The 27,241-nt window shown below is 43.8% G+C and overlaps 1 protein-coding gene across 10 annotated transcripts in view; it reads right to left on the bottom strand.

The window, feature by feature from the left end:
- The window catches only part of FOXP1 (forkhead box P1), a 389,271-nt gene that overhangs the window by 320,181 nt on the left and 41,849 nt on the right, over nucleotides 1-27,241 (bottom strand). For all 10 annotated transcript variants that reach the window (XM_075158627.1, XM_075158622.1, XM_075158623.1 and 7 more), the window contains one exon: nucleotides 22,027-22,154. The gene's annotated coding sequence lies outside the window, so the exon portion shown is untranslated. The remainder of the gene's footprint in view (nucleotides 1-22,026; nucleotides 22,155-27,241) is intronic.

Here is a 27,241-nt window from a genome sequence, read left to right as displayed (position 1 = left end):
TTCGCTACATAAAAATCAAAGGACACTTTGCTAATGTACTACTGTATAAGTAACAGCCTCATTAAAATAAGACTAATCTGTAACAGAAATGTGCATTTTATGGGGTAAGCAACTGAATTTCTTAGATTTTTATTGTAAGAAAAGAAAAAGAAAATGAGTCTACCTTTTTCACTCATGCTGTAACCTGAGCGCAATGTTTATACATGCCCATCCCAGCGCTATATAAATTAAGTCCCAAGAAAGGGTCTGAGAAAATAAAATACGGTTAACTTCAAACAACACCTTCAGCTCAACTCCTGAAAATCCTTGGTTCTTCTTGCTATGCACTTCTGGACATACTCGAGGTTAAGAGGCAGCCTCGAGGTCTAAATACTGCACTTTTAGGAAAAATTCTCCAAATTACTACTATGCACAGGGAAAACTGCCCATGGAAAACACCCTCCCAGGCTGTTACACAAGGAGGATGCTGTGTGGTAGGTGCTGGGAGCATCTTCTGCTAATGTGAGGGGATGGAGAGTGAAGTCCACACCTTGTGCTTACGTGTTCTCTCCATAAGCAGCATTAAGGTGCAGCAAACAGGTAGAGCATTAAGATAATACCCGGCCTCTCTGCAGAAAACAGGGCGGTTTTCTAGCCCTTTAGTGCCAGCTGGCAACACGGGTTTCCGAATGAGCGGGCGAAGGAGAACTAAGCACTGAAAAAAAAACTTGCAGCTGCTAAAATTGTTATTAAAATTGTATTTCAGAAATGGACAACCACAGAGCCTTGGGCAGAAAAACCCTGCAAGTGCATTACTTTGGGGCTCTTGACCTTTTTGGGGGGTTGTGGTGGTGCTGAGGCTGCACCAAAACCTCCTGGGAGCGCCGGGGTGCTTTCCAGTGCGGATAACTCCAGATACAAACATGCACTTGTTGCCAAAGGGCTGCAAAAGGAGACCACCTGGCTTAAATGCAGTAGAAAAAGACATTTTTTCTTTTTCTCTCCAAGGTCTCAACCACTCATTTAGTGGGAATACAGGATTTGATTAGCAAACACCTGAAATCTAAACTGGGGTAAGTTGATGACGTTAAGTCTTCCTTGGGCACTCAGTGGGCATTTCTGAGCCGGCTTTTGGCAAATACATTAAACCCTCTCCTTAATTGTTGTGAAGCAGCACAGCTCACCTTTCATATTATTTCTAATGTGTGGCATTTCATTTCATTGAGCATGAGCTCAGGGTTGGCGATAGCCATAGATTTTACTACTTTAATAGTATATGTTATCTGACGTTTCCTAACACTGAGCTTTGGGATTTGAGACTGACCAGTCTTGACAGAGATGGATAGTTTGCATAAGAGTTATAAAGGGAACAGCAGAGGCTTCAGTGATATTTTAAGCAGGAAACTATGCAACATACTTTAAAAAGTGAAAAGACAACCAAGAAAATCTTTGGTTGGTAATCATAGTCAGGAAATGCCAGCAAATGTTTTGAGATGCTAGCTGAAAATTTGAAAAATGTTAAAAGCCAGCTTTGCTACCTTTAGCAGTGAACTATAAAGCTAATCACATATATTTTTGGGGTCCTTAACGTGGACCAGATGGAACTACACCGCATATAAATAAAAAACATTCTCTAGTTTGTGGGCTGGTTTGAATTTTATTTCATTGGATAAATATGGACGACAAAGTTACCAAGTAGTTTTAGTCTGAGTAAACCGTGAAGCAATTAACAGGAGTACCAAGATACATTTTCATCCATCAAATACCCTACTGCCTTCTAGATTTCACATGAAAGTTTTTGCAAGTGAAAAAGGGACCCTGTCAACTTGAGACCTCCCAACGTCCATACCAACTAGGTGGGAGCAAGTTCAGGTGCAGCACCTGCTCCTGAGCTCCCGGGTCCATGTGGGGGGGGCTCCAGCTACACCCTACTGAATCCTTAAAAAAAAAAATAATCATTCTTCTCATCTGTTGTTTGGTTAGAAAGAATACAAATTAATTTGGGGAAACTTGGTAACAAGGTATGGAAATCGTAGATGCAAACCTGCAAGGTAAATAAACTAAGGAGAATAAAGTTATAAAATTATTTACTTGTTCTGATCTGAGCAAACATAAAAGAATACCTCTCCCAGGCTCCAGGCATTGTTACCATCAATTAACTAACAATTCCATAAACAATAAAAGTATTACAAAAACAGCAGCACATCCCCACCTACACATTAGCACCAGTCAGCAAAAAAACCAACAAAAAACTACAAACACCACTTCCTACTCCTTGAATTCCCAAAGGAAACTCCACCCCAGCTGCTGCAATCAAAAACACGGACTTAACAAAGTGCCTGCAAGGTTAAGTGGCAATTTTAGGTGTTACTTGTAACAGAAGTAAAACAATTTCAGACACAAGGGTGAGTGTAAGTTGAGAACTCCTTGAATACTTGGGCTTTTCCCCAAATGATGTTTCCTTGCAGAGATTGTGCTCTCTGCTTCAGGATGCTGAAAGGTGAATGGGTCTAGATGAACAAAAGAAAAGAAAAAGCAGATAAAAAAAAAAACACACCACTAAACCATGCATCACCAACCCAGCCCCAGTGACAACAAAGTCTCCCCGCACCACGTACAGATGTTTCCAGGAGTGGGCTGTGTGATTACCGCTCCATCACACGTTGGAGGCAGAGGGACGGTGGGAAAAGGGGATTCCAGCCTGCTTCCTCCTCTCCTCTTCTCCCTCCCGCAAGTCCACACTTGCCTCTTCCCACTGGTTTCTCAACTGTGTTCTCAAGTTTCTGTGGGTCAACACGGCACCGACTTGGCACCCATACAATGCCTGTGAAATCCGGGGAGTCATGCAAATGTAGCTGAATATGCAATCTCTTCTTTTCTGATTCATTATGAACAGGCAGAAGCCATTTTAACCAGGATGGTGAACATCTTTATTCTTAACTTTGGAAAGTATTTTTTAAAAAAAAAAAAAATCTCAACTTCTTATTGCTCTTCGGTTCTCCCGATAATGGTCCAAAGATCCCTAAGCACACGCACACCGTTACTGCAAGCAGAGTCATTGCTCCTGCTCTGAAGTTAGGCAAGCACTAAATCGGGCCAATACCAGCAACCTGCAGAAATGCAGGCTGATAGGCATAAATTATGCAAAAATAAATTATGCATCTGGAAAATAGGTGTTTTAAAGTACAGCATCGCTATTCAGCTGACAGCAAGCTGAGCCCCTACCTGGTACTCCTCCTCCTGAGTATCTTTCCTCTGTCAAAGTTAATAACTCTTTGCCCCAAAAAAAACAACATTATGGAAAAATTCAACTGTCCCCTGGGAGTTCATGTGGTACATTTGGAGAATCAATTCAGTCTTCAAAACTGTGAAATACAAGGGTTTTAATCCTGTTTTAAGTGCAAGTTTCAATACAAACTGAACTTTGAACCCTCCGGGATTTCTTTCTCAGAGTAAGTGATCCAGATGAGGACCTCCTTCAACGTATATGCAGTAATAAAGTAAAAAGTAATTACTACAGCAGAACAGGGCACTTTGTAAAACGCATGTGTGGGAAATAATTATTTACCTTCAAAACAAGCAGTTTCTTCTTGGTTTCTGTGCCATAAATGTAACTTTCTCCAAACAGCAACTTCTTAAAAGATGTTTGTCAACTTCTGTCATTCACAGATACACAACAAAGAAAAATGTATATCTTCCTAATGAGATGCACAGCCAAGGACGGTTGTCAGCATCATAGCACTGCTGTTGTGACATGTATTTCATTTTATTCAATACATAATGGGAAAGCTGTTTAATCCAGCAGTCCAAGCAACGTCCAAATAAGCATTAATAATGCGGTGAATAAGTGATCATCACTAGATGGTTTTCAGCAAGATAAAGGTTTTTCCCTCCCCTTTTTAAAAATATCCTCCTAGTTAGAAAACAAAGAGGCAGAAGTTAAAGACTGTTGCCTGCTACCTCCTACAACGGGCACACATCTGCAAGTGCCAACCTGCTCGCTGCCGAGCCCGTCCTCGTGCACCGCGGATTTCAGCACTGCATCAACAGATTGCAGCAGCACAGCAGGTGGAGCGGGGGGCTAAGGGAGAAGCAATTAACATATATTGTGTTTCCCATTTTTCAAGGTAGATGGCAAATTCTGTTTCACAGACATGTACAAATTCGCATACAAAACCTACTGCATAATACAAAGACATCTGTGTTTACCAAAGTAATCATTATTGTTTAATGCATATTTTTTACACCATTTAACAAATAACTTTAGCTCTGATGAACATGGTGATTTTCATGATAGACTTAAAAGGAAAGAAGTTCATAAGAAATGTGGAGCTGCTAACACGTGCTAAGTATCAAGACAAGCACCAGAGATTAAGGGCACCGCTCTGACCTCGCGTGTTCTCACCCCGTGCATGCTCAGCCAGCTCGGTCCGACAGGGATTTGGTGGCTTGCTGGCTTGCATCAGAACTTGAAGCTGCTTCCTGCATCAAACTTTGCGGACACACGCAACGAGGGCGGGCAGCACCCCATCAAAAGCCATGAGCAACCACAGGAGTAAAACCCCACCGTTTTGGGACCGACCGATGCCAGGGCTGCACCCACCCGCAGCCCCAAAGGGCTTCCCAGAGCTCGGTGCAACGGACACACCTGCCTTCAGGACCGGCCCCACCACCATCACAGCCATGGGGAGATTCCCATCACGACTCCTGCCTCGCCACTTACAGCCATCATCTCTGCCCCACCGCACCTCCCCGTCCGCAGGCTCAAGCCCGGAGGGAGCGACGTGCCTAACCCTCGCGGGAGCTGCAGGCAGGCACGGCTGAAACACGACGGGGGAGCTCGGAGGAGGAGTGAGCCGAGTCGAGACCCCGCTACATGTTCAGTGATTATAAGATTAGTGCGTTTTTATTTAAAGTATTATCCGTTAACATCCCGTATTACAAAAGTAGCACAACAGTATCGACAGACTGTCAATATTAATAGGAGCGTCTAATGTTATATCAATACTAATTTAATTTCTCTTATCTGCAGGCTGCAGGGCCTTTCTGAAGAAACAGAGGAACAAGAATGAGAAAGCCAAAGCAGTGACATAACAGGAGAACGAGCCATTCCTTCAGCTTCTCCATCATTCAGTGGCACCATGCTGTTTAACACTGTTATCGTTGCTGCTTCTTGTAAGAAAAAAACACCACCAACAAAACCCTCTTAGTTTTTTTCCGATATCGCCAGAACCTCCACTCTCTTTTTCTTTTTGGCCAAAAAACATCTTTGCAGAACAGCATTCTTCCTAACTACCTACACCCAAAATATGTAAAATAAGTATGTCAGACAACAGCAATTACAGGTCGGATGAATAACTCACCCTTACGACATAGTGTTGATTCACAAAGGAGTATTTCTAGACCAGCGAATGACCCAATCTCGTACAGACCTTAAGGGTCACATGTGAAAAGCACGTTCTTCATTTTACATGCAAAATACATATTTTTAGGGTCTGGTAGAGGTAAAACTTCTTGAAGAACCTGTATTTTAATGAGGTACGAATAAGTGTCCCTAAGAGCACAGGGCAAGGACACATGTTGGTAAGTCTGCCCGCGGCAGCAGGTGCTGCAAGGTGGGGAGAAACCCTCGTCCTTACAGGGAGATGCTCGGCACGACCAGGATCCCAGCACCACCCCTGCGCTTCCCATCACTACTAATGTGCTTTAAAAGAGAGAGGAAGACAGGTCCACAATGACAAAATGTCACAGTGAACAAAGTAATTGAGCTAGTTATGTAAACATTCATTATTAATAATATTAAAATATTCTGGTTTGCATTTTCTTTTTGTGGCAGAATGAGTAGCATCTAAGGACTCAGAATTATCATCTAAGAACTGAGTAAAAGAGGAAACTGCCTAAAATGAAGATACAGTATCAAAGAAGAATATTTCTCTTGCTTTAGCACATGAATGATCCCAACTGTACTCGCTACAAAGCATTAAGTGGGAATGCAGGGGAAAATATTCTTTTCCTTAAATACATTTCAAATAAGTGATTTATGGTTTTCAAACTGTGAAGGAGAGAAGTGGAGAAGAGGAAGGTATTGGGGTAGGAAATTGGCTTACCTCGTGATACTCCATGATGTGTGACCAGTTCCCACAAACGGGTGAATCCTCCTTCCTCCGTTAATGAGGCTGCAGGTTTGCCGGTCCCCCTGCCCAGCCGGAGCTCCCCGCTGCACAGCAAGGCGCGGGGAGCCCACCCCACCGCCAACTGTACCCTCACGGTTTTACATCGCTGTGCCAAATTTCAAAGGGTAATGATACCCAAAGCTCCCCTGAAAATACCTCGAGGGGTTACTGAGCGCGGGGCGGCAACTCCAAAATACCAGCGACAGGCTGGGTGGGTGACAGACCCCCCGCGCTCCCTGATGCTGGCCCACATCGCCATGGATGGTGACATCCTCCAAACCCCACATTAGAACAAGACGAAGCAACGTTTAAAATGGAGGTGGGGAAAAATCAACTTTTACATTGTAATTAAAACGCTGACTTCTCTCCCCCAGCCTGTCTGTGCCCTCCCAACAAGTTCTCCTTGCCAGACGTACAGAAATTTCCACTCACACAAAATTCTACCTTCAAACAGATCTTTGCTGCTCCCCGTGCCCGTTGCAGTCACACAGATTAACATTAATTGGTGGTTGCGAAGAAGCCATGTCTGTCAGACTGTTTCCCAGAATGACAGAAAGAAGGAAGGCAGGCAGAAAACGAGGGAAAACAGCCCGTGGCCTTTGAAAACCAGGGGACTGCGCTGCTGAACAAATCACTTCCAGGCAGTTGGGGATGGAGCCAGAAAAGTATCTTTGAAAGAAAAAAGAAGAACCGGTAAGAAAGCAACAAGCAAGCAATGCAAGGGGAAAAACTGTACTGTGGGGAAGCTAATCCAAGAGGAGTCCCGTAAATTGGAAAAGGATAAGAATAAAAATTAGGAGTTATTGGACAAGGATTAGTGTAAGAGAGGTAGTTTCCTACCAGGAAATGGGGATTGAACGGCTCGTGCACAGCACAGCCGAGGACCTCAGAGAAGGCAGCAGGAAGAAATTACAAGGCACAATGACGTAGGTTAGCCTGCAGACTAAGAGCTTCTGGGTCTGAGCACCCACCAGGGCAGCCCAGGCCACCTTGAGGGATCTGCAGAAGAGAACAAACCTCTCCAGCCTGGCCATGGAGGTTTACCTTTCTGTTTTAAAGCTCCAAACCTGGCTGTTGGGATTTACACATACAGCAACACCACCCTCAGAGGATGCATTCATTCCCGTCTGCAGGAGTTGCGTTGCACTGCCTCGCACAGCTCTACACCCTGCAAGCACAAACCACTGTGAGAAACGGGACGTGAATTACACAAACTGCACAGCGCAGTTCACAAAAGGGATCTGCCATACAGGAATCCTCGTTGCCAGTTATATCTTCCTCTTACCTCTCTTACCTCTTTCTGCTCACCGCCTCCCATGTCTACAATCACTCTTTCTGCAGCACTTCTCCCTCCTCAGCCTCTTCCCAAACTTCCAACCCTCTTTTCTCCCTGCACAGGAGGCAGCGCCGAGGGGAGCAGCAGCAGCCGTAGCTCATAACTCGCCTAATGAATGCCAGCCAGAAGTGATTTGTAGGCATCAAGTAGATTATTATTTTTTGAGAGAGTGGAAAAGAAAAAGAGGGGCACAAGCTTAAGGTGTTGTTGATGAATGAAGATGAAAAGAAGGTTTTAGGGTGAGAATTGTTTGTCTAGTGTGACCTAAACCATTCAAACCTCATTTGATAGATGATGGACATTTATTCCCTGCTATGTGTCACTTCAAAGTCTGAGGTTTATATTAAACAAGAAGTCTTCTCCTTCTAAGTTGTTCTTCACTTTTTCCCAGAGTTTATCACACAGCACAATACCTAGAAATGTAATCACATTTAGTTTTTATAATAAAGTCATATGGTCACTAGCAGTACATATTAGAAGATGCATTTTATTGTTTTTCATTATGTAATTGTGTGCTTCATTGCTTTTCATCTGTTTTTCCTTGTTGTGGGAGGTGGCACAGCCCAGGAATACCATTTCTCTGGGGATGATGTTCTAAGGGCAGAATGAAACCAACTCACCCGCGCTCTGCTCGGATGCAGTGCCACTGCCCTTCCCTCCTCTCCGCTCCCCACAGGCAAGGACCAGACTCCCGATAAGCTGACAGTTCGCAGTCTGAGGCAAGGTAAATCCAGCTTTTCCACCCCACAAGGCTTGTCCCTACTCAGAGAAGCCATCAGCAGTAAATACTTAAAGCAAGCAAGAACACCATGCACAGCAGCGGCTTTAATCACCAGAGAAGAGATTTTTGAAGTCTTGCATTCAAGTCACCTGCGATCCTTGCTCCCACGCACACGCCGAACGTCTCGCCCAACACGGGTGGCAGCGAGTGGTGTGGGCACAGCAGCCCCGCACCACCACAGCGGCCATGCGGGCAAAGCCATCTCCTAGGAGGGCTCCACACGCCTGCACTTGCAGAGCCGTTGTGTGGTTCAGGTTCAGAGATCTCAGCCCAAACAAAAAGCTCCCAATTAAAACCAAAAGCAGAAACATACTCTCCCCCACCCACTTCTTCTGCTTCCCTTGTCATTCAGTGGGTTTCTTCCTGGCAAGATCACACCCCAGGAGTTACCGTTCAGTCTTCCCCCCTCCCACACGGAAGGAAAACAGAGAGTAAAACATACTGCTGAGATGATATCCACATGCTGCTGGAGCTATTGGAGAGACTCCTGCAACAGGAGTGGAGATGAGATGCTTGCCCTGCACTGAGCCAGCTGGGATAGCAGGAAGGGCTGCAGAGCAATGCACCAGCACATCAAAGGCTGAGAATCACCGAGTAAAATTTGAGGACAAAAATGCTTGCCCGGAGAAGGATGTCTTTGCTTTGGATCTTGGTTTGCAACCTTATGAGAAGTTGATGTTTGGAAATAAATAGTCTGTATCATGAAACAAGTTTTCTATGAACAGCTAATGTTATAATTAGTTTTGAATATGGGGTTCCTCCTACTAAAAGACATGATCATTCAGTTATAAATGTTTACATTCCTATACATTAAAAACAAACACATTATGCTAATAAATTATGCAACTAAACTATACTTGATGGGGTATGCTCCTGTTTAGTATTCACACAAAGCACTGCAGCATTTAACCGCAGGGTAGATTTACTCATTTACTACACCTATTTCTTTAAACAAGCCCCAAAATTTGTTTTCTCAGCACTTGCTCACTAAGATTGCTTTCAATACTGGCTTTTGGGGAGTTCATTTTACTTAGATTCTCTATTAGAAGAGAACACCACGGATTCACTGAAACCATATTTCTCCACCAGAACGTTGATTCGTACGGGAGCAAAAAGTATTTCATGCTAGTCCTGGCCCCGACCAAGGACACCACCTCTTCTGCGTGTCCTACCCAGAAAAAAAGGCAAATGACTTTCATTTGAGATGCTCCGGTCTCCCGCACCCCGAACACACAGACCTCGTGCAGGTGCCCTGCCTCTCCCCGTCATCAGCAAATTTCCACTGCAGCCTAGCTAAGCCCTTGAAGACCCCACAACTGTGCACCCAAGCTCAAAGTAGGAAGCTTGCAATTATGCTCCATCGAGTTGCTCCATCTCACTACACTGTCAGAGCTTAAAAAAAAAATATCAAATTCTATTGAATTTCTCTCTACACAGCTGCATCTCTAATGAACCCCCATAAAAGTTAAAACTTACATTCGGTAATCATATGCAATTGAAACGTCATAAAATGAGAAGTCAAGGAACTGTATGTGGGCTGCAATGACTTGTCTTATTGTATTCATTCCCTTAATAAATATATCTTAAAAATAACCTCACAGTCACACATTTGCAATATAATATAAAAATAACACAGGATTCAAATTATTAAACAGGTAATTTAATAGAACGAGAATTGAAATGTAGGACAGTGTGCAACTTTATGCCATAGGAATAGGATGATTTTAGCCAACACAACTATTTTTCTTTTTTGCATTATCTTTGCATTTATAATACTACAACATCCACATAACCTTGACACTGTAGTCACCTTAGTAATAAACAAGTGTAACGTTCACTTATTATTGAAATCCCAATAAGGTATTTGATTCAAGTAAAACAAAATCGGAGGCCCCTACTCTGTTGCTTTTTTCTTAGTCACATATACATAGGCTAAAGGGATTTAAAAATAGATATATTTGTACACTATTAAATCTACAAAGCAGAACCATTTAATTTTAATTTAACGCAAAATGGAAATAAATATAACACCTTTAAAAGACACGATGCTAAAAAGAGAAGCAAATTATTTAAGTTCTGGATCAGCGCAGCTTGGCAAATTCACACCAAGTAAAGGCCAAGATTTAAACCAGCCTTACAGCCGAGAGCAGCAGCTGCGCCAGGGGACCACTGTACCGGCAACACCGGCCGGGCAGGGGACACCGTGCCACCACAGCCCTGCGCTGATGGAGGGGGACGAGCATCCCCAGCCCAACCATCACTGCACCAGGACTCTGCCTGGCACAGGCTCGCTCCTGGCTGCATGCTTAGCTTCTGCTTTGCATAGCTGCTTTCATTTAAATTGGGGTATTTTAAATGAAAGAAAAAGAGCAGAGGTCCCATCAGTGCCCAGAAGAGGAAAGGTCTGAGCCCCTCCAGACCAAGGTCTTTTTCTTAACAATGGCCAAGACCAGACACTTCAGAGAAAGGTACAAGAAACATTTGCATTCAGAGTTTTCACCTCTGGGAAAAGGGGTTTCTGCCTAACCCTTTGTTAGCTTTGTCCTAAAGCAAGAGAATTTATATTCTTCCTAACTTGTAAAATTAAATAAAATAAAACTGCTCCTATTCAAGGTACCTGTAGATGTTTGTGATTACCTGTAAAGTTAAATCCTCTTATTGTTTCACACCTAGCCCTTCGTAGCTAGGATTTACAGTTTTATTGAATGATTATCTAGTCCGGTTTCAGCAAAAAAAAACCACTTAACTGCAACGTAAATCATCTGAAGCCATCTTTTACTTTGCTTGCGTTGGCTTGCTCTTCTCACAACTCCAAAGCCACAAACTTTCTGCCCCTGCAGAAGAGCCAGCCCATCGCCTCCGGTGAGCTGGTACAGCCCCGGCCACGCATCCCGTTTGTCAACCAGAGCTGCCATCTGCCAGGGCTCCGTCCTGGCCGTCACGCTTTTATTAAGTCCCTGATGAGCATGATTCAATTAACGTCGCCTGAAAAGCCACTACACGGCAAATGAAAGGTGACAAGTAGTTAAGACAGTAGCAGGGGGGCATGGCGGAGGGCAGACCGGCCGGAGGACACGGCAGACCTGTTACTCCGTGTGGCCAAAATGGGTTTGATCTGCCTATGTCCGGGGGGCGATGGGGAGGGATGCGGGGGGGAGAAAAAGAGGCTGGAGAAGTGAGACTTTTAGAAAGCTCTTCCCACCCCGCCGCTGGAAAGGCAAATCGGAGGCGAACGCACGCTTTTTATCAGGTTATTCTGTCGTCACGTGTTTTGTCTATACGTAGCGCCGCGGTGCTGATCACCAGCAAACACCTGAAGAAGCAATTAGCTGTACCTTGCTGGAGGCACGCAGGATGCCCACCGACCCCGACGAGAAATCCGTGCCCAAAACAGCTGCAGGAGTGGGCTCCTTCTGCCGGTGGAAACAAGGACTCGGCTAAATGTGGCGAGCTACAAGTTTCTGCAACAACGTGCAAGTCTCCAACATGTGGCCCGTAACGTAGCTGTTGCCATGGTAAATATTCATGTTTAGTGAAAAGTGTTAAATCTTGTATCATAAGTTAAATCAGCTGCCAAGACACATTTTCACAAGTAGGGGAATTTTTGTCTTTTCAGAATGGAATGTTTTTCAGTTGACATTGATTTTTCCCTAAAATAAGTCCCCCAGAAAGGAAGCCAATCACACGTGAGGCAGTCCAAGAGCTGAATTACTCTACTCCTTCTCTGAATCATTAACAAGTGTTGTGTGCTAGTGCGTGCGTGTGTACAAATGCACTGTAGCTTCATAAATCCCATCCTCTTATACAAATGAGCAGTTATACAATTTATTCGGAATATTAAACTAACGATCCCAGCAGAAATAGCACCAATATTTCATATTTTGGGTGATGAGACTTCAACAAGTACCTTTTCTAAATAGGAAGTATCTCAAAAGAAATAATTAAGCTTAACTTGCCCTAGCCTTTTCACAAATACAAGACTCAATCCTGAGCCTAAATATACAGTTGTTTATGTAGGTCAAGGACAGAAATAGTAAGAGCATATTTACTTGCTTTTACGTTTCTTGTTCAGTATTTCAAAAGAGGACAAATGGGTTTAATACAATTCCAGAAAGAGAGACAAGTTAGAATTGATGCAGAATTGGCTAAAAAAAACCCCGTTACTTTTATTCATTTAAAAACTCTTGCGAGGAAATCTGACTATTATCAGTTCAAGATTGCAAAATTACACGTACATGTCCTTCCACTCCTAAACCACTCAAAATTGGCTCGTTCTACCATCTTATGGTTAATCTTCCGTATTTAAAGCAAAATGCATTTCCAACAGAAGGTTCTTTAGAATAAGGGGGAAAAAATTGTAATTCAATAATTAGCCCAATTTCATTCAGAGCAGGGTAAATAACTCCTTTGATAACAGAGCAACAAAGCAGAACTAGTCCTAAAGTCTGAACAGAAAAGACAAAGCAGTCATCTGCTTTGACATTCTGCAACCGAAATAAAAACACGAACAGCAAGGTCCTTTTTGCTTTCTCCTGCCCAAGCTCCATGCCAGGGAGAACCTCTCCTGACACACACAGGAGGACTCGGCCCCCGGCCCAGCCCTGCGGCTCCCGCAGATGTACCACTGCCCTGCCGAATGGTGGAGAGCTCTTTGTCAACGTTGGGCTTTCCTCTTCCACATCTCTCTTCGACAACCACAAACTGGATTTCACCTGGGTTGTGTCTTCTGCGGTGAGGACTTTGCCCAACAGACTCCTTTCTTCTTTACCTACCTCTGAGTAGCAACAGCCAGCAGCCAGTCACATCCTTGTTTCTAAGTTAAGAAACACTTCTGATTCCTCCTCCTCTCTCTAATTATTGCTCCAATCGATTTGCCGTACCCCATGCCAGATTCGCACCTTAGCTCCTCACCTCTACTCATTAAAACTCAAACTCTCCTCCCATCTTCTCCATGAAAGACATTTTCTAGCAAGCAAGCTACTGCTTACGCCCTCTTACCTCTGTCTCTACTGAAACCAGCTCTACCGAAAGGCTGAAGCTTATTTAGCACTCCCAGCTCTCTGCTTGTCTCTTTCTTTTATTTTACGTGGTTCACTGTTCTCATTCTGCCTTCTCTCCTTCTTTCTCTACCCTGGCGCTACAAAAAGACATCTTCGGTGACACCTTAAAAAAAAAAAGATCGCTGAATTAACATGACTTGCACTGTATGGTATTTTCAGACCAGCCATTTGCTAACGTCGCAAACACAATTAGGAAGTCAGGGAAAGAGCTTACAGGAGCAGATGAAAGCTGCAGAGATAAAATGGAAAGCTTTTACCTGCCAAGCTCTCAGGTTAGGGTTCTAGGTTGCCCTCGGATCTAATAAAGCTATAAAAGAGCCACATTAAGGAGATGAATAGTCACATTGCTGTAAATATCAAGCATAGCTTTTTCACTCCTCCTATAGACATGGATTTTGCTACCACAATTTGCAGGCTGGTAGCCATAGGTGGTTTAAATTCTTGATATTAAAAAAAGCTCAGAGCGTTACTGACAATTAAAAACAGCTTTTACACATGCACAATAACGCTTCTCATGCTTTAAAAAAAATAATATGCATATCCATATTACCATCATAATAAGTGCCACAGAGTGACATGATATGATTGAGTATAATGGCTCCTTTGGAGCCATTATGGTCGATCAGTAAATAATACACTTTTGAAATTGTCTAACTACATATTTACACTTGTCAACTCTCATACACTTCAGTGACAGAATTTAAAAGAAACACTGTAAAAAACTGTAAGAACATTAAACCACGAAAACATTACGCTGAAGTAGTATTAAGGTTTGACTTAAACCCACAAAAACATGGAAATTCCTGCTTAAGGCCAAATCTCCAAAAATGACACTGTCTTCAGCTCACTGAGCCGTGCCCGAGGGCTTGCGGTGGTCCGGGAAAAGCGAGGGATGAGGCAGGGTTGGGCTGGAAGGCAGGGGACCGTGGGATCACAGTGGTCCAGGGCATCAGGTGAGCACCGAGCCATCGTGGAGGGCTCTGCCCACCGAATTTGCGGGCGAGAGCCAGCCCGCCCGCAGTGACTTAGCTGTTCAGCAGGACACCAGTTTATGGTATTTTAAAAAAACAAAGCCTGGACCTTTTCTCTGTTTCTGAGATGAAACTCACAATTAAGTTGAGAAGAATTAGTCTTCGCTTATTTCGGAAGAGGCCCCGTTGAGACACTGGGAGTTTTGCCTAGCTGAAACACATGGAGAAAAACTTCAGGCTTTGACCCTAAAAAGGCATTGTCAAAAAAATATGTTAAACAAACATGACAGCGGAACATTAATATCCCAAAGATTCACTCCATGTGGGGAAAAAAAGACTAGGAAGCAAGATGTTTTTTCAAGAGTGAAATAATGGGCTTGGCATTGGCTTTTTTAATTGATAATTTTGTCTCTCTTGTTCAGCTGTAGTCACTTTTGCTCCTAGCAGCGGTGGCAGCAACTTTATTGGTTCCAGTAGAGCTCTGCTGAAAACAATAAGCATCAAGCCCCCAAACGCCGTCTGTCTTTCTGTGAGAGTCACATCCTGCTGCCCTGGAGCCAAGGGGATACTGAATGCTTGCGAGACGTCAAGAGCAGCCCCAGTCCCGCTGCGCCTCCTTCGCAACAAAAGGACCCCAAATGCTTCGGATGCTCTGCACTACAATCCTGAGCATGGTGGATATTTTCCTAGAGCAAACGTCTTCCTTTCATATATATCTCTCTATATATAGATCTCCTTGCTCAGACTTATCTATTACCTAGCTTGTGAGAACAAAATCCATAAAGGCTTGGCATGGCAGACTCTTGGAGTTGTCTGAAGACACAACCACCACACCCCTGTCAGAGGGAGTTCCAGCTCGGTTTTATAGTCAACCCTCCTCTCGACTGGCTGATGACAGAGCAGCCTCTCTCTACACTCAGCATCTGGGATTTTACAGCTGCTGTATATAAATGGGATTTTCATGACAAACAACTCTGTATTCGGTTTCATTGTATATCTAAAAGTGAGAATGATCTCTTAAGGCTCTGCTGGGAAGGAGTAGTAATGAAGACAAAGAGTATTTCAGGCTATTTCCCCCAGGAGCGTTATCACGATGACAATACAATGACTTTGTCCTACACAAGTACTTTAAGTCCACGTCCTCCTCCTGAAGCAGCTCTTCAGGACCCCCCTGTATGCACGCTCCACGCGACAGCCCTCGCAGCCCCCTCCCCGCGGCCAGCATCCCACCATCCTATGACCACCTGAAGAGGATGGGATCTGCCATCAGCTCGGAGAGCTTTCTCCAGTCTCTCATTTCATAAGCCCTCCCTGGAGATGTTTGCTTTTGTCTAAGTATTATAAACCACGGTACGACGAAGACTTAATAAACCCTGTTGCCTTTTCACTTTGCAGTGTCTGTCTCCTCTCACTCTACCTCGCAGCTCATGCAAATGTCAGAGCGAGAACAGTTTTTACATGTCCTCGGGTTGCCCCAGAGTGATATAAGCAAAGGTAAACAAACTACTGAAGTCTGGGTATTCTTACTTCAGATGGGATGTAAATCAGGGGATGAAAGCTGAATAAACTGGCAATACGAGGGCACCTTATTGTAGTTTCCTCCCCCAGCTCAGCATTCCCTCAATGTAATACAGCTGACATAACGCTATACTAAAGAAAAAAAAACCCCACCAACCCAATGAGATATAAATATTTCCCCCAAAGTCAAAGACACTCTTCCTTCAAGATGTTTGGCCAACTCTTACAGAAAGAGAATAGCATTCTCCTACCGGAGGCAGAAATCTTCACCTGTAAGAACTCAGGAGAAGACCGGACACCACTCCGAGTGCTTGAGATGGACACAAGCCTCATACGGGACACCCCAATGCACCAGTGCTTGCGATACAGAAGGTGCTTAGTTCCTACGGCACCACATACACTGCTTCTCGAACAACAACTGGAGCAAGAGCTTCATCCCAGGGCTCAAATCAGAAAATGACTGGTCCTGGGCAGAGCTGAAAGCCCGTGGGAAGATGGGTTTTTAAGAGCAGCAGCTCCAGCTGCCACTTAATTGTCTGACCAGTGGGTGCCCCAAACCCACAACCTCCTCACGCCATTACCTCCTGGCAGAAAGATGTTATGTGCTCCCACTCTTCCCTCCCTGCCTCCTTCTTTAAAGCTTTCTGGCTGCTGGCGAGGAAATGAGTCTGCCTTGCTCTGCCTTTCTCCCCACCACCTTGCTGTCTGTGAGGACTGGTGAGAAAATGTTTCAGCTGCTCTTACACTTCCACAACATCCATTTCCTGAGGCCCTTATGGAAAAAAAGGCTGTCTCCCATCTCCTGCTGATGATAGCTTTATCAGATAATAGCACGAAGCAGGAATGATCCCGTAAAGCTGTTACCAATACCCAAAGGTATCTGAATAGCAGCAGCGAGACAGAGATCATGCTCGTTGCATTCACCCACCGATGGGCAAAGCCTGAACAGCCACCAAGGGACAGGCAAAGCCTGTCTACTAAAGAGCGTATCATTACTCTAACCTGCCACGAGTAGTTGTACTGCTTTTCTGATTTTCTGCCTGCGCATTGTATTTTTTTAGATTTTATTTTAAGTTAAAACCTGCTGAAATTCCATGGCTCCAGACACAGCAGTGCCAAGGAAAAGGAGCCTCTGGTCCCCGAGAGCAACTTTTCCCAGTGCTGGCTTGACACATAAAATCTGTTTCTTCAATTATGTCTTACCTATTTTAGACGTGATGGTGTGAAAACATAATAAAAGCTCATGGAAAAAAATTCAAGGAAGCTGAGAAAGTATTCTTCAAATGATATTTAGAGGCCTGGGCTCACAAATGCTTTAATACCAGGAGGATAGCCGCTTGCACACCCCAGCTCTGCCCCTGCACCACACCAGTGAGTGCAGGCTCTCACGCCTTCCCAAAACACCAGCGTCCCCTTCTCCAGCAGCGTAAGAACTGCCCTGTTCAATAAAAACACAGTTACTGTGACACAAAACTCCAGCTACAAAATCCACTCTGCACTGTCAACACTCTGCACCCGATGAGGTGCCAGTGTTTTACAAGAGTTTGTTGTACACACACTTGCGAATCGCACAAACTCAGCACTTCGTCATGCTACGTGACATCTCCGCTGTGCCACTCCCTCTTCAAAATACATCTTTAAGCATCCATGGTATCAACTAAGGGATTAAATTTAAGCATGCACTCAAAAACTCTATTAAACCAGGGTGAAGCCTTGCAGATAAAAGCTCTGCTCAGGACTTACAGTTCACCACTTTCACACAGCAAAATCTTTTCCTGTTAAGTGATTTATCGGAATAATGGATATTATTTGTATGATAAAAGAGGTTACTTGAAAAATTGTCCCAAGCAATCATTATAGTCATAGCAAAGTCAGGGCTGGTTCTACTACCGCAACAAAAATTCTGTATTTGGTTTCATAAATACAAAGCAATGAAAAATACTGCTTATTCGGCCAGGATAAGAGTCTACAACAAAGCCCTCATTTTAGGTGTGAGAAGATTTTTGTACTTAGAAGGCGTGAAATGCCCCTTTCTCCTGGTGACGAGAAACGCCCCTTGATGCCCCATCTCCTCCAGGACATAGCCAAAGTGGAAATAATTTTCTAAACTAGTATGTACACGGAGTAACATGGTTAACATCATCCAATGAATTTAGATCCACCTACACAGTATAAATATATCTAGATAAACTGTCACCTTCAGCAGAATTCATTAAAATAATGTTGTATCTTCCTTGTTAAATGTTATTTTTTTAATTGAAATTTAATCTTACTGTATTATTTGGTAGATTTTTAATTGACATGTGTAGTAATTAATTGGTAAGCATTACAGCTTTGTCTGAAGAATTTAAAACTAAATTTGACATCGAGATTGGCCAGCCACTGCTGTGAGGTGCCTGCTGGGAGCATTTCATCATCCTCCCAGCCCCTCCTGCTGATCAGAGGTGGGAGATGATGGTCTCTTTCTTACAGTCATGAATTACATTACTAATGTATTCCATTACCACCACGCAAATGTCATGTTAATTCCTGATCATCATCAAGTCAGACAATGGTTTCCACGCTGGCACCCAGCCAATTAGCGGTGTGGAAAAATATTCCGCCAATTATATAACTTGAATTAGGTTAAGGACTCAAGAGAAAGCAAAATAAATGCTTTGAAAATACTTCTGAGATAAAATGTAAGTTGACACTGTCTTCATGTGCTATAGCCGATGTTATACAATCTGATAGGCAGCTGCCAACATTCATAACTGTTTATTAAATCTAGCCTCTCTTTATGGTGGCAGCTAAGATCTGTATTTTTACCAATATTAGGCTCATTGTGTTATGAAAAAAGACCAAAATACTTAGGAGCATTCACACCAGCTTATAAAACCTATTATGTAGTATATTAAATTGTTAAAATTACTTCTTCTCTCCTCCCCCACCGCCACAGAGAAAGTTCCATAGACAGAAAAGTTTCAGAAAAACAAAGTCTTTCTGTAGCCAATGATGCTTTAAGGAGCAAGAGAGATCCTGTGAGGACAGAAGTGCCATCTCCGGGCTGCTGACACCTCTCCCGCCGTGCAGCTCTGCTGGGGGACGCCAAGCTCCGCTCCTGGAGCTCTGCCCCACTCTCCCCGACACACGTCTGGGTTAGCACAACCCACTGACCTGAGGGAACCCACTCCTGCTCCGCAGCTGTGGACAAACCCCTTCAGCTTTTGCTCCCTGGCTATCACGTGAAGCACCACGGACAGATAAAGCCCTCTGTGCAACCAGGAGCCCATCCACCGGAGGAGAGGACTGCGGCAGGATCGGGGCATCCCTGCAAGAAAAGGCCACCACGAAGCCTGGTGGAAATGCCTCCGGCCGAGCAGGGACACGGCAGGTTTCTAACACTGCGTCAGCTTGGCGGGCGCAGCGCTGAGCCCCGCCGGCAGCGCGCTGTGCCGGCAACTCGCTGCACGACCAGGTTTTTAGTACCACCCCATTATTTTGATTTGTTCTGTTCTAAACTCAATTTATCGTACAAGCATGGTTATCTCCAATTTAAAAATGTACACAGCACCGATTCCTTGACTTTAAAAATTTATAACGACGAGCAATTGTTGAAACCTTTTACCGTATCTTTCTGTCTCATTTTCCTAGGTGCTGCAATGAGGCAATTCACTGTTCTGGCTGCTTACCCTAGATGACCTTTGCCTGCCATAAAATGGTGTACAACTAAATGCTCTGCTTTAAATAAAACTCTTGCCTCTTGGAAAGGCCCTACGTATTCAGTCAACACAATCAGCAGAAACCACATTTGGTTACTCAATAAGCTGGAAACTTCTAAAATGTGTACGGCAGTGAATGAATTCCTGACATCACCAGGGACACTCGAGTGGGGAACAAGAGAGACCACCGAGAAGTGGCTCTTGCTGTAGCTAGAGAAAGGATCACTCCTTTAAGCTGAATTCTCAAGGAAAACGAGAACAAAAACTGAATTAGCTCAACACGTACCCTCTGCAGTCAGCACATTGCTAGGCAACTTACCATGTCTTGATAGAATTATGGTGGAGGGCTGGTCGTACATCAGGGTTAAGATGAACACAAGCACCAGTTTTGGCCAACTGCTCCTTTCCAGTGGGACTGCTCAATACTTGGTCATTTCATATTATTATTTTGCAGTATTTTCTAAGCACCTACAGGGCCTAATGCATTCAGAAGGTATTTTAAAGCTATTATGTGACATGAAAATTTTAAGATAACTGGAAGTAAGTGAATTTAAGAGGAATAGCATGAATCTTTTTCTTTGTTCAAGCCAGCATTTGGAGAGAGCTAACAATCCTTCTTTTTGTTGCTTTTATTTTTTAATACTGAAGCTATCCAGAGGGCACGCTACTCGAATACTTTGTCTTTACTCCAGATGCCGGTTGGCCACAGCTCCATACCTGTGTAACTCAACCTGCTATGTCAAGGAGATGCTTCAAAACACCCTGGTCCTTCCATTTGCCACCGCTGAGACCAGACACAAAGTCCCGTTACAGGCAGTGCCACAGGGCTATCACAACATCCCGTTGTCGCACTTAACCTATGCCAGCCTTAGCAGGGCCTTGATCTTTAATAGCGACTTGGATAGTAAGACTGGGACTCCAGGCATTATTTACAGTTGTTAAAGAAGTATTAAGCAAATGCACAGACTGCTTTAAATAGAGGCATGTACCTTGCATACAATCCCAAGTTTTCCATGCATACTTCATAGGCACAAAGAAATAATTAATTAGCTAACCACCGCAATTAAAATCAATTGATTCATATGTGACAGAGTGGTGAGAAATTTTTGCATCACTGGAGAAGTCTGGAATTGGTCCCCATTTGGGGATCTCAGTCATATCAGCAAGGCTGGTAATTCAGACATGAAGGAAATGGTAAGAATCTCTCTCCTGCATGCACACTTTGAGCTGCCATATGGGTTTAATTCAACTGTTTACTACACCAGTCGGTAAAAACTGAACAGCTATTATAATCTTTGCTAAATGACATGGTAATTATGCTACCTCTGGAAAAAGAGGAAAAATGGAAACTTTAAAAAAAAAAAAAAAAAATCACAATTCACTGATGTGTGCATTTCTCGGGTTTTATAATCTTTGAATTGAAATGCACTTTCTAACACACAGAGGGATATTAAATATATAATAGAAACCTGAATTTATTTAAAAAAACAACTTGTGCTCCCATTTCCTACGCAATTTAATTATGCAGATTTCCTAGTTTTGAAAGATTTCTTACATAGACCTTCCAATTTTCCTGTAAAATCAGATGATTCCTGTTTTCTAACCTCTTCTGATTAATGAAGAAATATTGCTTCTCCTCTTGTCCCACTTAATAAATAAGAGAAGTAATCAGGAGCAGGCGGGTGTGAAGAGAGGGCACGGGAAGGCTCCCCGTGCCAGGGTGCTGGGGGACTGGGACAGCCGGGGAAGGCACAACCACCACTCGTTGGCACAAAAGGGACCAAGAGGCTTCTCGGCTGGCTAACGCCACAGGGAAATGGCAACTGCAAATTAACAGAGAAGGGGTCACGCCGCACCACCCTCTCAAGTTTGACCAAGTGCACCCTGCCCAAAATTGGCTATTAAATGTTCTGTCCCTGTGTTCCTCCAGGCCAGGTATTGCAGCACCCACGCCATGCTGAATGGGGCAAGCGCAAGCAAAGAGACAGCTCTGCTGTGTACCAGTGACACCATTTTGTCAGTGGGATGCAAGTGCAGCAAACGGTGGAGCTAATTATTTGTTGGCAATGGTTCCTTTGAGAGTCCATCATCTGACACATGATGGAGAGGAGACCTCTCCATATTTATATTTAATCACGACACAAATTGCCCACATAAGCATGTTTAGACCTTGTCTCTCTGCAAGGCAGTAGCTTCGCCTGCACCACTGAACTCCAGTTTCAGCACCAAAGACCTCATAGCTCGTAGGATTTGAGGGGATGGAGAGAAGAAAGGAAGGGAGTATTTTTTCTGTATTGATAATAGTTGTTATCACTGCTATTTCATTATAATGAAGGTAATTTTTTTTTTTTAAAGAATCGTGGTGACTTGCTTTTAAGCACAGACAATAATAAAAAAATAGAAACCCAAACCCCACCATACTAGAAAGGGGAGAAAAGGGTGAAGGAAAGAGAGACTGTAAGAAAGAATAAGTGAGAGTTACTGCAAACTCGGGTTTGACGACTCACCAGTTTTACTTGCAGGCATCACACATATCCACTCATGACTCAGGGCAAATATGGGAAAGGATCGAAACCTTTATCATGGCAAATGTGTCTGGAAGCCGGAATCACTCAGAAAAAATGTTTTCAGGAGACTGAAAGACAAAAACATGTTTTAAAACTTCACTCAGAATCGTATCAAAGCCTACCATTTTCCTTTGAAAATAAAAGGTGGTTATAAACACTGGAGGTGGGGGGAGCATTACAGGAGTATTTCTACGTATCAAACATTACTCTATCACACAGCAGACTTTATTTGGCTTTAAATAAAACTGAAGCTCACAATATTAAGAAAGATTTTTAAAGGCACACTTATTTCACATTTGCAACGTGCTCCTCCAACAGGCATGCTTATGTTCCTTCGAAATATCAAAATGTGTCACCATCCAAATCCATATTCTGCTCAAAAACACGGCACTGTGCACAAAATCCAGATACTTTAACCTACTTTGCATTATCAAAATATAACAGTCTTTGAATTTCTGAAATATTTACTCTCTGCCTTCACTCACTGCATCCTGATAAAACCTTAACAAAATGTAGAATCTCTTGTTACCAATAATCTTTCCTCCGAGATTAGGAAAAACACATATAAAAACTATTTGATGTTCAGGGTGAAAAGGCAAAATTTGCAAACATCATACCAATTAGTATGTTTTTTTCCTCAGCTATTAGTAACACAGATTGAGTTTAAGCTTAGCTCAGAGGAAGCTGCTCGCTGTACAAATGAAACATCCATTTTACTAATAAGGGTAAAATAAGATGTATAATTTCTTTACTGGCAAAGTATCCACACTGAGTAAAAACTCATATTCAGAGATACGAACAGAGGTGTTCCCAAGGCTGCGGTGCACGAACATCGCACCCATGAAATCACACGGGATTTAAAGAGCAGCTCCAGTGCCTGCCCAAGTTGGAGCCGGGCACTCGCTGCCCTAACGGATGCACCAACACCCGGGAGAGCCTCTGCTCCCTGGCCCACTCCACAACAGGGACCTGCAGCAATAAACCCCGGAGGAGAAAACAAACTTTGCAACAGATGAAAATGTCCTGAGGGACTGGGGTAGGAAAAAATATGACGGCAAAAATCACATGTGCTGCTTCTGACCTCTTCATTCCCCAATCCTCTCCCTCCATAGCATCCCCAACGCAGTGGCTGCTCCCAGCCTTTCCATCTACCAGCACTTTGGCAATGGCAAGAACTGCCACCTTCAAATTAACCTCGTGGAGTTAATTATTTTGGCAGCCCACCATTCCTGAGGAACATCTGGAAGTTTCTGTCTTAGCAACAACTGTATGAAATTTCGTAAGGCAAAAAACAGGTATTCCTCTGGCCCTGGAGCTTTCTCCCATTCTTCGCTGAATGCAATGCAATGGCTCAAAGAAGACCACAAGAGTTCAGAAATCTAAATATAGGGATTATGCGACCCTATTATAAAACTGTTCCTCAATAAAAATAGATCCAAAAGGGGTTTTGAAACAGCATTTATGCTAAACATTACTTCTTTCTCAGAAACTGAAATACCTGCAAACCAAAAATGACCTGCGTCTTGCATCAGTTGTATTTTATTCATGAGGAGCAGAGCACCTGAGAGAAGCAACCCAGCAGTGTCAGAAACACACACCGAGGCTCGCTTTATTGCTGCACTTGATGACAGGTATGCAGATGGGTATGTAGCCGAGAAGAAAGCTGCATTGACACATGTTGGGGCAAGATTTCTCCAGCTGACCTGCTGTACCACAGTATTCAACTGCTTAGTAATCTTTACCCATGATATGTCTGTACAGCAGGAAAGTATCATTAGCCCCGTTTAGAAGATGAGGATTTGAGGCTCATTTTGGCTAATGCTTGCTCAAAACATTTCATGTTCTTTTGAGGCTTTTGAGGCAAAATGACTTGTCTAAATAATGTATTTGGTCTGCAGCAGACAAGGGCTACGGTGTACAGAAGCATTGTCCTCACCTCCAGATCGCTCTTCTCCTTCACATCCCTCCTCAAGCATGAGGAGTATCTTGGCATCTTTGTGTCAACAAGCAGATTTGAAAGCTGGGAGAGCTTCTACACAAGCAACAAGAAACAGTCTTGGGAATAGGTAAAGACATCCCATCCCAGCCTGGCCTGAACTCTGAAGGTGCACCTGGAAAAATGGATGTTTCTTACGCCATCAAAACCTGACCTCACCAAAATATTCCACAAAACATTTCTTCAGCCAGGTTTCCCAAGGGAACAAGGCTTACGTGATCACCACGTACTTTCTGTGCCCAGCCCCACCTGCATCTTTTGAATCCCTTGGGATTAACGGGAGCAGAGAGCTCCCAAAGACAGGAATTCTCACGGCATTCAGTCTGCGGATTGCACCACTGGAGGCCTCCAAAACCATTTGATCGGCTGTCTCCAACAGCCAGCTGGCTCACCGGCACTCCGCCAGCTCCAGGCTGAGCCGTGCCAGGAGGGAGTCCAGCATGGCCTGGAGGCAGCTCAGGCACTTCCATGGACCTCAATGCTGGAGAGCCTGGGGAAACCACACGTAGTGCTGAGGGGAAGGGTGGAGGAGGGAGAGGAACAGATAATAGATCGGTTCTGATAAACTGAAGCCTTTAATGATCTACCCACGCACTTGAGGTCGATCTGGCATTGACAAATTGAAGCTTTTAATGATGCACCCACACGTTTGAGTTGGACACTCCTCTTCTACAACTTTCACAAAAATAGCCTGCTGGGTTAAAGACAGAGAAACTCTAATAACGCTGCAACATGAGCAAAACTCTTGACCACTCTGACAAAACTTCTCCCCCAACAGATTCTTTCATGCGACCTCCAATACAGACCTCCAACACAGACCTTCTCCTGTGCTGCCTTGCTCCCATACAGATTCTCCGAAGGCTACAGCTAAGTAAGGGGCAATGAGATGCGGCAGCTTTAGCATAACAAAGTCAATCAAACCTTGAAGCAGGAATCTGGGCTTCATTAATTCCAGCAATCACAACGTTTTTATTATCACTGTATTAATCAGAATAGGAAACCTATTAATCTGCCCCCAACAAAAATTAATCTTCGTAATACTGAACAGATTTGAAAGACAAGTTTTAATATTTCACTATTTAAATCTCAAAGGCAGAGGCCCAAAACTCAGATGATCTGGTGGACCACTGTGGACTTCATCTCATCTTTGTGAGGTTAGCCCTACCACCCTCACCTTTCCCTGATGCTTCCAGCCCTCTTCGCGCATCTCCACCCCAGGGTCCAGCTGCTCCCAGGGCTTTTGAAGCAACCGAGCACATCGTTTCATACACCAAAATGCAAAACTGGCTGCAGCACTTGGTGCAATTAGAGTTGTCAAGAGTTTATGCTGTGACCTAAGGAACAGCAGAGTGCATCACATCCAGCAGTGCCTGGGTGGCACAGGCTGGAAATGCCACCCCACGCGAAGGGCTGCCTGGGTACGAGTGAGCTTTCTGCAACGGGCAGGACAAAGCTGACGGGTAGCAGATACATGACCATGTGTTCAGGGGAATGAGAAGAGGCGCGGTGGGAGAAAAAGGCAAGCGGCTGCAAAACAAGAAAGTATCTGAAACTCCCGTGCTCCACTGGAGCAAGTCAGGGATTACTACGCAGATCTGGCACAGGTACCTGCGCCCGACCCTCGTCAGTGCAGCAAATCCCCCCCAAGCCACCGCAGTGAGCTGCAAAACAGGCCGCTGCTACCAGATGTGGCATCACAACAGAGCCCGGTTTCAAGGAGAAAATGGGTGGTAGAGGAAAAGTCCTTACGAAATGATGGCAAGGAGTGGGACAAAACGGAAAGTGGCTGAGGAAATAATGACAAATGTGACCGAAAAAGAGGAAAACGAGCCAAAGCGTCTCCAGGTACCCATGCCCTGCCGGGGGTGGGTGACACAGGTGAGCACACGGCTGCGGTTCTGCTGCTGCTCTTCCGCCACCGTCCTGCGGTGGCAATTGCTGATGGACAGGTTATTTTGTTACTTGGCCAGATTTTCATTAAAGCAGCTTTCACCAACATATAGATACATAAATACGTAGATACACATACACCTTGGGACTATATTTGGCACAATACATTTCAAAGCCTGATCAAAGGCAGAACTTCAATCATCTTATGCACCACTCACATTAGGCTGTTTACTGACTGCAATGAAACTACAGAATACTGTTTTAACTAATGATTTCTCAAAGCCATGTTGCACAAAAGAAAACAGGTTCAACTTGTACATCAGTGCCTAAGAGACCGCTCCAAAACAGACAACTGTATGAAAAGTTGTGCCCATGTATACATATATACAAAACTGTTTTTAAGTGACTGTTTTAAATTAGAATAAATCTGTGTTCCACCAATTAAGCTTTGAATGCATGGCTGATATCGTTCGCTATTTTAAACAAGTGGCATAATAAATGCAAAAATTCAAATATTTTAGAGAAAATACTTGGAGAGTTGAGACATTAATTTTGCCATATACAATCTGTTTCACAGGGATTTAAAAAGCGTTATTGCCACCCTGGGTACATTGGAATAAAGATGAAACACCATCCTTTCCTATTTACATATTAAAAAATACGTGCCTTCTTGACACAGACTACCCAGCTTGCTGATACATGACTCTGTTAAAAACAATACAGCCTGTCTAGAAAACACAAAGCCCCAAACTAGATGCGTCCTTGCAAGAATTACTGCACTCTAACAGGTTGTAAGTGGAAACAAAATGTACTGCTATCTTGTTTATCCTCCCCTCCAGCGAGTGTCCTGGGGGAGCGGGGCCGGAGCAGCTGCAGCTCCCCAGGGTCCTGCCTAACGATGGAGCTGTTTACCAATCACCACTACCACCAGCAAAATAAGAGGAGTAAAATCAGCCTGGAAAGCCTTGGGATCTCAGGATGTCTACATCCAGGTGAATTAAAAAAAAAAAAAAGAAGGAAAAAAACCAAAAAACCCCAAACAAAAAAAAAACACCACCCCCTCGCAAAAACCCTACCTCATATACCTGTATTTGATTTTAGCTTGAGATGCCCAGCAATTTCCTAAAATCTTTCAATACAGATACAGTTTTTCCAAAATAAATACCCTTTTTCTTTTTTTTCCTTTTTTTTTTCCTTTCCTTTTTTTTTCTTTAAATAAATTGCCATTAGAAATATATGCACAAAGCATCCTTAAAAAGACTACGAAGG

This window comes from Calonectris borealis, chromosome 10 (genome assembly GCF_964195595.1).
Source record: "Calonectris borealis chromosome 10, bCalBor7.hap1.2, whole genome shotgun sequence".
Lineage (NCBI taxonomy): Eukaryota > Metazoa > Chordata > Aves > Procellariiformes > Procellariidae > Calonectris > Calonectris borealis.
The sequence above is the reverse complement of the archived record's forward strand: the minus strand, read 5'-3'. Positions and strand labels throughout refer to the sequence as shown.